Here is a 14,640-nt window from a genome sequence, read left to right as displayed (position 1 = left end):
CCTCTCCATGTTGCCCTTCTCACAGCCCTCCGTGAACCCCACGAATCTCAGGTTGTTCCGCCGGGCCCGCCCTTCCGCATCCTCTGCTCGTAGCACTAGACCCTTCTGGATACCCTTCATGTTGGCCACCTTACGCTTCAGGGTTGCCACGTCATCCTCCATTCCCGATATCCTGGTTTTGGCCTCCGTGATGCGGGCCACGGCGTTCTGCAGGTCTTGGCGCAGCAGCGTGACATCTGCACCCACGGCTCCTATTTTGGCGTCCAGCATATCCCTGGATTGGGTTATAGCCGCCATCAGCGCCGCATTATCTGGCTCCGGGCCAAGAGGACCCCCCGCAGCTCCAGCGCCTCCATTCGGCCCCGTGTATTTATCCATGGGTCCTTGTTTCGGGGCCCCTCCGCCGCTCCCGCCTCTGGTCATCGTGGACTATGGCCAAGGACGCTCACCGTGGCAACCAGCCGTCTGTGTGCTAGGGCCGTGACCCCTCTGATTGTCAGGTGGCGCTATGCTGATCTGCCCCCACTGCTACCTCACATCCGTGGCCGTAGGATCACTGCCCCAATGTCACACAGAAAGGCGGGCCAAGGCCCCTCCGATCACCCACCATGGGGATCCGCCCTGTGTCTTTTCGCTCTACGCCACCGATCTCGGCCTCCACAAGACAGTCGACACCACCATCCGACCCGTGGCCCGAAGCCGAAGGAGGGCCAAGGATTCCTGCCTGGTCTGGTGTCAACTTGAGCAATTCTCTAGTACCACTGCTCACGGCGCCTGGCCGAACACTCCTCTGCGGCACCCTCCGAGGCCGACCTGCCCCTCGATTTCTTGTCGACGGTGCCTGACACGCTATCACTCTCGCCAGGTGGCCTGCAGCTCCCAGCCCTGGGCAGCACCACGGGTCACCCGGCCGCTATGTATGCAGGCCCCAGTACCACTGGGCTGCACAGAGGCCGGGGCTCCCCCACCAGTAGCAGCTTCGCAGGGTGCCCTCAAATGTCATTGATGTCTCCCACAGTCATTTGGCTCTGGTCACAACACAATTTATATAACTTCTCCAGGCCTGATATACCGTGGACACCTGTCCGTTGCCGCCGCTCCACACTGCCGGTAGAGCACGCCCCTACAATGTCCCCTGAGGGGCGATCCGCCCCCGAATACCGGTTAAGAACGGCTGTTGCAAGGGGCACCTTCCCCAGCGCTACAAAACTTTAGCCCCCGGCTGCGCCTCCGGTCGAGGCCTCGCCTCGTGGGAGCTCCAGCACCACCTGCCAGGCAAAAGAGGGATCAAGCCCCTACCCGGTCACCGCCATCGGAGGAAGCTCCTAGGGGGCCCCCCTGTTGAAGTTGGAGCAGTTCCGGGCTCGACCGCACCTCCGATCGCCGCTCCGCTTCAATCTGCCGCCAGTGGCTCGCTCGGCTCGGGTGGAGCCAACTCGAGGCCCCGGCTGCACCCTCTTGAACCAGGCCGCAAGCCGCTTCTCCTCCCTTTGCGGCGTCCGTGACACGTAGAGCCCCAATCAGGCCACCGGAGCACGGCAACTCTTCTCAGGGAGCTTAATCGTTCATCCTGGGTGGCAGAACGGCCGAGGGAGACAGGATAATTTGCAGGATAAGTTGCGGGCAGGACGGAGCTCACTTAGGCTACGTACGCCATGCTGGCCCGCTTAGCCACGCCCCGGAGATTCTATGCTTTTAACATCCTTCTCTTGCTAAAGCACAGTTCTGTCCAATGCAACAAACTTGACATTCTTGTTCAACACTGTCTGATTATGAGGATAAGCAGGGGGTTCAGGGTTTGTCGGGTCCTACTTGTCTGGGCCTGGTAGAGAGCAGATGCCACGCGGCGAAATGTCATCTATGACCTCATCAGCCCATCCTGACTTTAAAGCAGTGAGCAAGACAGAAATTAGAGAGAGTGGGCAATGAACGCTGGCAATGAACGCTGGTATCCACCAAGGACTCGAAGGGGCTCATGACTTGAGTAGTTTTAAATGGAGGCGCTAAATACTAAGAAGAAGGGAAGAGGTATGGTGTGTGTTTGGGTCTGGGTGTGAGATTGTGAGGAAGGTGCTAACAGCCTTACCACCCACAAGCTGCAGGCCACAAATAGCTGTAAATTAATTTTCTATTGTGTGGCCTTGCCTTCAGCTCAGCCTATAATTGTTACTGCACAGCAGTTAAATAGAGAATGAAATAGAAAACCATTATTATCTGTGGAGAGACAGAAAGAGGGAGGCAGATTCGAGAGGATTCTTTTAACCAAGATTTTTTACTTTTCTAAAATATGTATATATATGTGTGTGTGTGTGTGTGTGTATATATTGTGCACCATTTATATATACATATTGATTGAATATGCTAATGTATTGGATTTTGTTTTGTACCTGCAGTTTGAATATAATTGTAGTAACTATCTGATTTTGGTGTATTTGCAGACTGAAATTTATTTGAACTTCAAAACTGCTGAAAAACGCTGCATTGAAAGTGAAAAGAACCAAAATTATTTATTAACAGCTGGGAGTGAAAAACAAGGAGGTATTTTGTCTAGCTTTCCATAAACTGTGTATTTCGAAAGTGAACAAAGATGGCGATTACCTTTGATTGAAAAAGGCTGTCTAAGCCGAAGCACATCTCAAAATGACATGATCGTAGTATGCCCTCAAGAATAAAAAATGTATTTCACACAGTCCTCAAGTGCAAATTCTCTTTTATTAAAGGAGTTTGTGGTGTGTATATATATATATATATATATATATATATTCACTGAAAAAATCAGTGATGTCATGAGTGATGTCACTGACCATGTCATGAGTGATGTAATATGTGACGTCATCAGCAGTGCATTGCAGGCGCGCAAGTTATAGTGAGTCCAACTAACTATAACGTGGGAATTACAATGGTTTTATGTCAGTAAAATTTCCAGGTAATTATAACTGGTGTGAAACCTATGGTTTTTTTCATTGAATTTAATAGGTTTTTTAAATGCTAATTCCTAACTATAACTGGTGTGAAACCTATGGTTTTTTCAGTGAATTTCTTAGGTTTTTTAAAATGCTAATTCCTAACTATAACTGGTGTGAAACCTATGGTTTTTTCAGTGAATTTCAAAGGTTTTTTAAATGCTAATTCCTAACTATAAGTCTCAATTTATAAGTAAGACTGTTAGCGCTCTAGTTGTTCTTTAGAACACTCTGGGACATTCTGTCATTGGGCTATAGTTGGGCTACATCTGGCTGATATTTGGGCTACATTTGTTTTTTTTGTCTCTGGTGGCCATCTTTGGGCTACATTGGGCTACATTGGGCTACATTTGGGCTCTAACATATATATAGCCCAATGTAGCCCAATATATTTTTTTTCAAAGTTAATTTTCGTAAAAACCACTGGAGCATATATCTTAAGACATAGCAAAGGCACATCGGGCTACCAGTCCCTACAATTTTGCCAAGTTTGGTGGAAATCCATTCAGCCGTTCGGGCTAAAAGTGAGTTCGACCGCCCTAAGGAAATTAACATGGAGAAAACACGTTTTGGGACCCCCCTTTTATCTCGGCCCCCGCTTGACGAATCCCCCCCACATTTTCAGGGAAGGAGCGAAGCGGAGCGGGCCACCTACTTTGAGAAATTCGCGCAGATTCGTCCACCGGCGCCAAAGTTATTCCCAATAGAATGTTGCGGATTTCCTATGGAAAGTAGATCCTAACTATAACTACCTACTGGCGACCGCCCGTAGGTAATATATATATATTCACTGAAAAACCCATAGGTTTCAGACATGTTATAGTTAGGAATTAGCATTTAAAAAACCTCAGAAATTCACTGAAAAAAACACAGGTTTCAGGGGTGTTATAGTTAGTTGGACATTTCACTCGTACAAAGCCATTGAAATTCCCACCTTATAGTTGTACTAACTATAACTCACGCGCCCGCAATCCACTGCTGATGATGTCACATATTACATCATTCATGACATGGTCAGTGACATCACTGATGACATCACTGATGACATCTCAAATGACATCATCCACCTGACAATCTGATACATTTTATCATTCTCTAGTATAACTTTTTAACACTCAGTAGAAATACGAAGTACCATACTTTAAAGTATTGACACACCAATTCAAGTTTCTAAAAAGCCACTTAGTGATTCCTAGATCTACACACACATTTAAACACTTACCTATAGATTCACTCATACATGGTAACAAAGATCAATACAACACTATTAACCCCTTCGCTGCGGGGGTTAATCCCCCGCTGTGCTGGGGGGGAGGGGGGCGCGCACAGCGCGGCACGGCGCTCCTGTGCTCATGACGAGCTCAGCTCGTCACGGCCACACCCGTTCCCGTGGAACGCTCAGCACAGCAGGGGAATTATCCCCACATGCGAGCGTTCCACGGCTCATGACGAGCTGAGCTCATCATGAGCACCGGAGCGCCGTGGCTCATGACGAGCTCAGCTCGTCATGAGCCTCGAAGAGTTTAAATATACTTATACACCTACATCAACATTACACACCAGCTCACATTATATCCACGTATGCAGTTATCCAAAGGTTTTTAAAATGCTAATTCCTAACTATAACATATCTGAAACCTATGGTTTTTTCAGTGAATTTTAAAGGTTTTGTAAATGACAATTATTATATATATTTATTCTTATATTTATTTTTTTGATACTGATTTACAATTTTTTTTAACTCTTTATTTTTAGATATTTTATTTTTTAAATTGCATTACATTGTGTGGCCCCATTCCTTTTACTTTTTTTGGGCCCTGGAACCCATCCCTAGAGCCTGACCGGCAAATCTAAATGTATAAAAAAAATTTATAGGAAGGGGATTCCTATGGAAGGAAATACAAGTTACTTGTACGTCTGCTTAGAACTACTTTTCAGAGTCAGTGCTGTGCTAAAAGATGCAGCACTGGTTTCTCTCCTGATAACAGGTGAGTAAATTGGAATTCGTTGTTCGGATGATTTAGGTGAATATTTTAAACTTCCAAAACTCCACACTTAGAAGAATCTGCAAGTGAAAATAGTCAATGTTAGCCTATGAAAGGAAATTCACTTAGCAGGTAAATAGTGTTATTGTTACGTTTTCTTACTCAGTGGTGGATCCTGCATCCAGCACTGCTACATCTCCTCTAAACAGTTGAAAGAATGCAAATTACCAAAGACGTGCGGAAGCCCATGTCTCTCTTTTTTTTTTTTAATCGCTAGAATGCGCAGATCATGCGCGCATCCCCGCGATTTTAGTAAAAAAAAAAAAGAAAATTGGGGCCCTGGGGGTCCTTGTGGGACCCCCTGAGCACACCTAGAGGATCAGGGAGTGTCTAGCCTCTCCCTTTTCACGTTTCACATGCTTCTTTAGCCTCCCTTCTACCGAGGCATAACATGGCTGCCAACAGTTTCTAGTTTCGAATGTTGACAACCACTTGACAGCCAATTAGCATTCAGCACGTGATCGGAAGGGTGCGCTTATGGTACGATGACAATAAGCGGAGTATCCGTATTAAATTTTTTTATGAGAAGGGAGCCGCGTGGCCACCCTCCCGTGGCCAATTCCGGGCACTGAGGTCTCCAGCCCCCAGGGCCTGGCTAATATATATTATTATTTTATGGAGGACTGCTGCATAGCTCTCCTCCTGAAGCCACTTCAAGGCCCCAGGGACCCCATTCCCCGGGGACGGCCTTTTTCTTTTATTTATTTTGCCCGTCATCGTTGGGGACCGTGGGAGGGTCTCCAATTCCCCCACTGTCCCGCCGGCTCCCCGCCTCCTGCAAGAGCCGGTTTTCTATCGACATCCGAACTCCATCTGTGTATGTATCCCCTAGGAATTCCCTTCACTTTGCGCATGCATGTTTGTGGTAGCGCATGCGTGTTAATGTTACGCATGCGCACAATACGTCCCACCGTCTGGCTATGTACTCCTAACGTATTTCATTTTATTTGCGCATGCTCAATTACAACATGCCCAATCACAGCTCTCACACCCAGTGACATCATGCTCAACCAATCATCGTTCTGCAAAGCATTTATAACCTGCCAACCTTCTCGAACTTTTCCTATTCCGCAGTCACAGCCATTGATAGTGTTCGTATCCACTTCTTCGTAGGTGAGCACTTTTTTAAAGAGTAATTAAATTAATTAATCTGAACAATCTTTAAATACAGCGTACATGCACATTTTTGTTCGATTTGGCAATGCTGTTTTTAAGCACGCTTTCCTGCTTTTTTATATTGTTAAAGTTGACTTTGTAACTTTTGTTTATGTGCAAATCACTTAATCCTGCTGCATTTCTTTAATTTGCCAAGCGCCACGTGCCCGTTCCCGCAGCAGTGTGCTACGTGGTGTTCAAGTTAATGCGATTTAGTTTTTCTCGTGTAAATAGTGCATCACGTGCCCCATGCATTGCAAAAGTAATGTTTTCGGCAATAGTGTAGTTTAACACAGTTTACAGCTCTTCTATGTCGATTAACTTGCATTGGTAGCCGCTGTTTCTGGGCAAATCACTTAATCCTGCCACCTTTAATGTTTTAAGTAGTGCGCCACATGCTACTTTCTCCTCATGCGCTGCACATGTAATCTATTAACGAATGTTGTATTTTAGCACGCTCTCCATGTTTTTTAATAACGTTAAACTTGATTTGCTATCCTTTGTTCTATGCAAATCAGTTAATCCTGCCAAGTCTCTTTAATTTGCCAAGCGCCACATGGCCGTTCTCGCAGCAGTGTGCTACGTGCTGTTCAAGTTAATGCAATGTAGTTTTTCACGTGTAAGTAGTGCGTCACGTGCCCCATACATTGCAAAAGTAATGTTTTCGGCAATAGTGTATTTTAGTGCGGTTTCCACCTCTTGTATATCAAATAACTTGCCTTGGTAGGCGATGTTTCTGGACAAATCACGTCATCCTGCCGCCTTTAATTTTTTTAGTGCGCCACGTGCTACTTCCTCCCCATGCACTGCACATGTAATCTATTGACCAATGTTGTATTTTAGCATAGTCCATGTTTTTTAATAACGTTAAACTTGATTTGCAACACTTTGTTCTATGCAAATCAGTTAATACTGCCACGTTTCTTTAATTTGCCAAGCGCCACGTGGCTGTTCCCACAGAAGTGTGCTACGTGCTGTTCAACTTAATGCGATATAGTTTTTCTCGTGTAAGTAGTGCGTCACGTGCCCCATGCATTACAAAAGTAATGTTTTCGGCAATAGTGTATTTTAGCACGGTTTCCAGCTCTTATACCTCAAATATCTTGCCTTGGTAGGCGATATTTCTGGGCAAATCACTTAATCCTGCTGCTTTTAATGTTTTAACTAGCGCGCCACGTGCTGCTTCCTCCTCATGCAATGCACATGTAATCGATTGGCCAATATTGTATTTAAGCACGCTCTCCAAGTTTTTTAATACCCTTAAAGTTGATTTGTCCCCTATTGTACCTCATTATACAGATATCTCAACCATGGGATGAACTGCTCGCCACAAGCTGTTTATTCCTGTCCATGCACTATACCAAATGCTGGTCATCAACTCGACACACCAGATACACTGACTACTCTCCATATGTTATCAGCCGAAAATTGCAATGGACCTAATGGCGTTATCAGGTGTGACTTCAACATTTCATGATAGAAAAGCATTATGAGATAAGCATTTGTGTATTTCATGTGTTTGCAGACAGATAACTGTGCTGTTGTCATCTTTTGGTACAATTAGTGGGCATTCTGGAATTTTTTTATTTGAAGACATGTCTTTCCATTTTCCTTGATGTTCAGAGAAGGAGAGTTAGTACTTCTGACAAATTCCAAGCCAACAACAAGAAAAAGAGGCATTTTGCAGCATAAGTTTACTGGACCAAACCGTATTGCCGATCTGCAAGAAAAGCTTGTAAAATGAATCAATAATGCTAGCAAAATGCCTTTACGTACAACTTATAATCTCAACATGTTGAATCAAAGCAAAATATTTAACATAACTATTCGTATATCTCTAAAAGGTTTTCCTACAGATATTGAAGCATCCCGAATATGACCAATGGCAGTTAGTGATAGAATCTAACCAAAGATAACAAGACAGCTACAATTGTGGTGTTTTTTGCATACTGGTAATGATACTTCCAAAAACGTTAATTTGTTGAAGAAACATAACTTGATGTTATTTTATGTTAATAACTGTTTACGTTAGAATAGTTGTAAATAGGCAAGAGGGCTCTTAGGGATGACACTTATGAACGCCTACCGAGCGCGTCCATAGTGCCCTTCGAAAGCATATTGGTATTCACATATGAATTTGTCTAACCACTAGTATGGTCCTAACGCGGTTGGTTTGAAACCTCTGATGATTGCTTTTCAACCCCAATCCTATTGAGAATAATTGTTTTTATTTACATAAAAATTAAGCTTGGACATTTGTTCAACATATACATTTTTAACTCTTTTTTCAGTTTGCAGAATGTTACATAAGTCAGCAGCAATTTGCCAAAATTGAAGAAAGTATATCCTCCTGTTCCAGTTCATTTCTCCGATGTCTTAAATATGGCATGAACTAGTTGTGTGAAGCCAGAGAAATTCACAAATTTTTAACGGACAACTTTAAGGTAAATACTCACAATACGACTACTCGACGAAGGTAAAAAGTAACGGATATAAGTACTTGAGGGGTTTTCGGTGGCAGATAATCTCCAATTCACACTTTTACGGATGGGTCTGATACAGGGTGGATCTCTGTATAACTAATGGATGATTAGGTATTAGGATGGCATACAGCGCTCCCAACCTTCTTACTTTTTCTCTCAAAGGGTTCCAAATTGGGGACGAATATTAGGCTGTGCAGTAGAGGTGGACGGTGTTGCTCCACTGGTTCTTGGGCCTCCTCATGAAGCAGGAGGAGCCTCTCTCAATCTCCTTAACTTTTCCCTTGTAAAGTTGACCGGATTCTTAGTCTGCAAGTGCTTCCGCTTACTTGCAGTTCCACACCAGTCTTCTTTATTGAGGTCTCCTCTTGAAAGCAGTCTTGCATATGCGGCAAGTAACTTTTCTTGCATTCACCTTTTTTAAGACTTGTGAAAATTAATTTAAAAACATTCAATAAATACGGTGTCACTGTGTATTGTGTCAAACGCTTTATTAAAAATATGCAGAAAATGTTCCCTTTAATTGTTGATAAGGTCTTTACAAGATAATTTGAAAATAGAAAGTAGGAGATGAATAACAGAGGTAGGACGTTACATCTCAAAGTGCAAAAATGGATAAAAAGGGTGGACTAAAGTCTGCAAGTACAATGACAAGTGGAAGCGTTTTGAGAGCGAGTACATCCAAGGTCAAGTAAAGAGATTTGATGGATACGGCATAGCAAAGGAGATGGCAACAACGGGGAGGAATGTCCATGGGTGGTGGAGGCTGGGTTTGGAAATCTGTTCCATCTATAACTTTCTATCACAGTTTTAATGTTGTTTTCTCTCTCTTTCTCTCTCTCACTTCCTTTCTGTCTCTCTTTTAAAGTTATGGACGCTGCTGTCCACTCTGACGTGTAGAACCAAAGCTGAGTTGAAGTTGTGAACTCTGTTGTTCACAATGTTTACACAAAGTAAGCAGAGCGGCCTAGATATACAATGCCTCCGAATAAATGCATTAGAAATAAAAGAGCTTATTTACAAACCCCTTGCGCCACTTTTGCGTCACTTTCAACATGAGGAAAGTAACACAAAAGTTTCACAATATTTTTGTAAATAACCCCTAAAAAATATTGTCCTGCATAATGATTTGATCTCTCACCAAATTCTGTCTCATCTCTGAATTAAAGACTTGTTCATCTGTTATATAAATATAACGCAGTAGGCATTTCTATACAAACACAGTTTGAATGCAAGCCTATAAGATAAATGAAATCTATCAGGCACACTGCAAACATTTAAAAAACTATAAATATCGTCAAGTGTTACTTCGACTTGTAATGTTTGACCTCATTTACTCACATCGATCTAATTTAAACACTAATTTTCTTTTTTGTTTTGCACATTAACTACAGTACTTCTTTTGGAGTCCATATTATATGTTGTTTATTATATTGTTTTGTTAGTTATGGTTCTAGTTATTTATTGTATTGTTATCTTTTAGTTATAGTTCCAGTAATTGTTTTAATAAAAGTTAATAAAAAAAGTAGATACGTCTGTTTTTTTTGTGGGGGTAGCAGTCATCAATAGAAACGATATTTATAATTTGAAGTATAATTCTGAGGCTAACTCATTAGCAACATAGTGTGGTGAACTTCTAACCTGTGCTCACGTAAGTGTTCCATGAACTGTTACTATGGTAACAGGCAGAAAGCCGTTTGGGGGTAGGGTTAAAAGTTACTATCTGTACAAAAACCGTTATATTTACCCAGGATCTTCTACATGACAGAAAGGAAAGCAAAGTAAATAAAAAACACTGTGTACCAGATTTGCAACCCCCTTGCACCCCTTTCGTGTCCAACCCCCCCCCACACCATTACAAGTATGAGGCCTCAACGACCCCCCTAAAGCCCCGGGAACCACCACCCCCTGAAATTTGTGTATCACGGGAGGCAAACTGCGTGGCCTATGTTTATATTTATTCACATGCCACCTTGCGTGATGCACCAGTAGGATGCAGGAGGGCTTCAGTCCCAGGAGCCGCAGCGTCAACCTGACCGAGACCCGGTATAAAAGCTGAAAGATTGGACTCAGAGCCTGAATATCCCTAACCCGCTATTCGGAGGGAAAAACACAAAACTGCGCAAAGTCCAGAACCGCTCCGATGAAGAGGAGCTTCTGAGAGGGGCACAGGGGCGACTTCGGCACGTTGATGGACAACCGCAGCAGGTGCAGGAGGTCGGCCGTAGTCTGGAGGTGGGAGACGACCAGTCGTCGAGATAGGGGAAGACTGGAACCCCTGATCTGCGCAGATAAGTGAATAAACATGTGAAAAAATCTGTTTCTACTTTTCTACGAGACTATAGAATGGTGTCCATATACCACACCAATCTGTGTTTCAATATGCATGGCATCTATAGAAGAGACTGTGTACATTTTACAGATGAAGGAAACCGAGTCTTCCTCATGAACTTTAGACTCTGCATCGGTACTTACTTGTAAGTACTAAAATCTCTCAATAAACACAAGGGCTCTTTGTAGAGCCACCCAACATCTATACACATAAGCTTGATATATATCTCAAAAATACATGCTTTGGTTTTTTTCAGCGACCAAATGCGCGGATCCTACGCGAATCTCACAACTTTTTTTGTAAAATAATGTTCTTACTTTTTTTGCCCTATGGGTCCTTATGAGACCCCCCTGAGCAGGCCTAGGGGGTCTGGGTGTGTCTACCCTGCCCCTGTTCATGTTTTGCACACATATTTCACTGACTTCCTGAGCCTCGCTTCTACCGAGGCACAAAATGGCTGCCAACAGTTCCTGGTTTCGAATGTTTACAACCACTTGACAGCCAATTAGAATTGAGCACGTAATCGGGATGCCAATCCTCGCACAATCCGCGGATTCACTGCGCCCATAGATATATAAATGACTTTATCCGCAACTTTCTCAAAAAATACTGAACAGATTGAAACCAGATAAACAAAAGGCACAAGTCGGAACTGTGGACTACCTCTCTGCCAAATTTGGTGTAATTCCGTTCAGCCGTTCGGGCTGTAGCCGTGTCAAAAGGTCCTATGGGAAATTGCATGGGGAAAACACGTTTTGGGACCCCCCTTTTTTCTCGGTCCCCGCTTCATCAATCACCCCCAAACTTTCAGGGAAGGAGAGGAACAGAGCTGGCCAAAAGTTTGGGAAATTTCAAGAAGATTCATCAATCAACGCCAAAGTTATTGGCAATAAAATGTTGCGGTTTTCCTATGGATAATAGTTCCTAACTATAACTACCTACATATATATGTTCAGTATATATACGAAGCCTTGTCAGGGTTATTAACTGCTATAAAAATGCAATCCGATATATATATATATATATATATATATATATATATATATATATATATATATATATATATATATATATATATATATATATATATATATATATATATATATATATATATATTATACTTAAAGGGCAGCCCTCTACATCCATTGGTCTGTTGTTGTGTCATTCACATTTTCTTCCACCTACTACAGCATGGGCAATGGGTCAGCCAACTTCAGCCGTTGGCCAACTTTACTGTGTGTGAAGGTAGTGCTCTCTCTCACAAGGATAACATCTGCACATAAAGTAGTTCCCTTCAGTGCTTGGGACTACTCTGGTAATCCAAGTTTTTTGAGACAAAAAATAGTTTTGCTTTTAGCCAAGGTCTTTTTTTCTATATTGGCGAGGGCCTAGAAACTTCCCATGCAAAAAGGTTTTAGAAAAACCATAACAGAACAAAACAAGCACTGACACAGTGCATAGGCAGGCGTCCAAAGTCAGACCTATTGGCTTTGCCAATGCATAGTAGGTCTGGATTTTGACAGTGCAGTTTTTAAACAGACCTGTTGAATGAATTGATGAGTGGTGAGATTTCTGGAGTTCATGGCTACTCTGAGGAGTGTCTCAGCGTGGAGTAGATTGTGAGAGAGCACAGGAGGATGAATTAGAAAGTGAAAACCAGGTCTTGAGTTGCTTTCTGAAAGGCCTCTCACTTTCAGATTGACATAATTCCGCAGGCAATCTATTTCAGGTTTGGGGGCCCAGAAGTATCTGCCTCCAGTTTTTGCTTGCCTGCCTGACCCTCAAACTTTAGAAAGATGGCCATCGGAAGAGTGCAGACTTCTGAAGGGAGTGTAGTGTTGAATCCTGGATGATGGGTATTCAGGTTCAGAATGGTTCAAAGCTCTGTGCATGAGGCTCAGGGTCTGAAAATGATGCTTTTTAACAGGAAGACTGTGCGGGTTCTTTAAGTGTGGAGAGATCGAAGCTTGTCTAGGTTGCTTACGAACCAGATAGGCTGCTGCGTTCTGGACAGTTTGTAGTTTTTGAGACAGGTATTGTGGAAGACTAGCTAAAAGGGCATTGGCATAGTCCAGTCTGGACTCAATCAAGGAGAACGGTATGACCATACATGGGTCCCGTGCTCACTATGCCACTGGATTCAAGCTAGCCTAGCTTATAAGGGGTGATTCCCCCGAAACTTCTCCCAGGATGCTTGTTTTACGGTCCAGGAAGGACCTGGCCTGGTAGTTCAGACTGGACTGTTCCCATGGGGAGTATGGTCAGGACTGATTTGCATATGGCTGGGTCCAAACTGGGGTGGCATGGCGAGCAAAAAAATAATATATTTAACCCAGATCTGGGACTGGGAGTGAATGTTTGACACTGTTCTGCATTCTTTCCATCATCTTTATGTGTTGGACACAAACAAGGCAAGGATCACTGTTATCCTCACAGGCAAGGATAGGATCTGTAGGAATTTTTTTGCCATTTGCATAAGACCAAAACATGTGGCAGCTACCATGTTGATTTGATTTTGTGGAGTCAGCTGTTTATCAAACTTGACTACAGGTTTTTTACTGCATCTGCTTGCACGTTGGGCGGGGCATCCTACCAGTGATCTTGCAGCTTGAGAGTGCAATTATACCCAAAGCCTCTATCTTATCAGTGTTGCATTTGCACTTATTAGCATTCACCCACTGACATACAGCTGATAGGTAGGGTTTAATGGCGTCTTGGGTTATTGGTATTTATGAGCGTGCCTCTGATTGGGGAACGTCCCCTAGGTACAACGATGACCCCAGCCGGGGTTTATCTTTTTCAACTATGGCTTAGACTCCAAAGTTTGAATGTAGGTTCACAACTTCATTAAAGTAGTTCATGAAATTATTTATTGTTGGTTCAATCAAAGTTGTTTTTCACTCCAAAAACATGTTAGATAACTGTCCAATGCATTTCGGCTAATAATAGCCTTCATCAGGGAACATGCATCTAGGAACACATTTGGAAGCTTTAAATCACGAGGGACTAAATATATTTGCTATAAACAATAGCCTTATCGAGTTGCTGACGTGAATGGTAAAATAATGTATCCAATCTCCGTGCTGAGCTGTGATTTCATAATTCAAGCTACTGTGTACTTAGTGCTCAGTAAGTTGGTTGTAACGGTCGGAAAGTAAACAAAGTACGCCGTGACTTATAATAATCTGTGAATTCTGTCCAGCATGCCGGGTGTTACTAGGGTGGTCATTAAAAGAGAACCGGGGATCGTGAGGTGAAAATAAGGTATCCAAAACAATGTTCCTGAAATTAAAATAGTGCAGAAATGAAATTAAACTTGTTAGTGACTAAAGCACTCCTGTACGGTGTTTCACGGTAACCGCGATTTTGACTGCGTCAGAGCTACAGGTGTCTCATGCAATGTGCGATTAGCGCAGAGTGGGTGAATAACGCTGCTGAGTGCAGTCACTCAACGGCCGTAGCCGTATTTATACAATGATGCTAGTAAAGCTGAGCGTTACTTACTGGAGTTTACTGCATGGTGCATTCGCCGTTCGCCGTGGTTAGAGGCTAGTAAATGCTAGTGTGAAAGCTGATTTTTGTTCACCTGCTAAAAACTTTGGGGCATATTTACAATTACTAGCGCATCCCTGTAAATTAGCAGGGATGCGCCAGTAATTGTGCGC

Source organism: Lissotriton vulgaris, unplaced genomic scaffold, assembly GCF_964263255.1.
Source record: "Lissotriton vulgaris unplaced genomic scaffold, aLisVul1.2 SCAFFOLD_215, whole genome shotgun sequence".
NCBI lineage: Eukaryota > Metazoa > Chordata > Amphibia > Caudata > Salamandridae > Lissotriton > Lissotriton vulgaris.
This window is presented reverse-complemented; position numbering follows the sequence as displayed.